Source organism: Limulus polyphemus, unplaced genomic scaffold (assembly GCF_000517525.1).
Source record: "Limulus polyphemus unplaced genomic scaffold, Limulus_polyphemus-2.1.2 Scaffold184, whole genome shotgun sequence".
Lineage (NCBI taxonomy): Eukaryota > Metazoa > Arthropoda > Merostomata > Xiphosura > Limulidae > Limulus > Limulus polyphemus.
Window position 1 is genome coordinate 813,941 of NW_013665794.1, and position 768 is coordinate 814,708.

Below are 768 nucleotides of genomic sequence, written 5' to 3' on the forward strand. Positions count from 1 at the left end.
CTCCAATACAAAAATGTATGTATATATATTTAGCCTATCCTAATTCCTAAGTCTACGCACACCTATGCACTTGAGCAACTTTGTAATGAACCTGAACGTCGTATTATTCACAGTAATCCTCTGTTGACATCTGCGAACCAGTACCACACAATGCTCCTTGATGATTGAATTACAACTGAACAATACACCTTCCAACGGTCTGATAGAATCAATAACGACAGTCGACTTTAGGCTATTATCGTGACGAAAGAGAGTACAGCATTATCTTATATAGGGGGTTTGAAAAAAAAATGTCTATCGTTGTAGTTTTTATTAAAACTGGTCTTCCTTCGCAAAAGATGTAACCTAGTAACCAGTAACAATCAAGGGTGTTTTTTTTTTCGGTTTCTTTGAAAAAATGTGTTTCTAACGCAAAATATTTCCGTGGTGTCTCTTCCAAACAAATTTCATTCTCTGGTTTTAATCGCATTCATTCGTTTAGTGCCATAAATTGAAATATAATTTCGCTTATATATATATATTGTATTTAATAATATTTATTCTATAAACATTCCACAACTAAAAAATATAACAAAAAAGCAATAATATATAAAAAACAGCAGCGAGAAATATTAAGTAACGACCTAACCACAGAAATGTATCGGCTTGAGAGATTTTCTTCAAATTGTGTAGTGCCTGCCCTGGCGTAGTGGTTAGTGTGTTAGGCTCGAGATATTCGAGGTTCGAGACATGATGCTGCTAAACACGCTCCGTTCTTTAAGCTGTTGG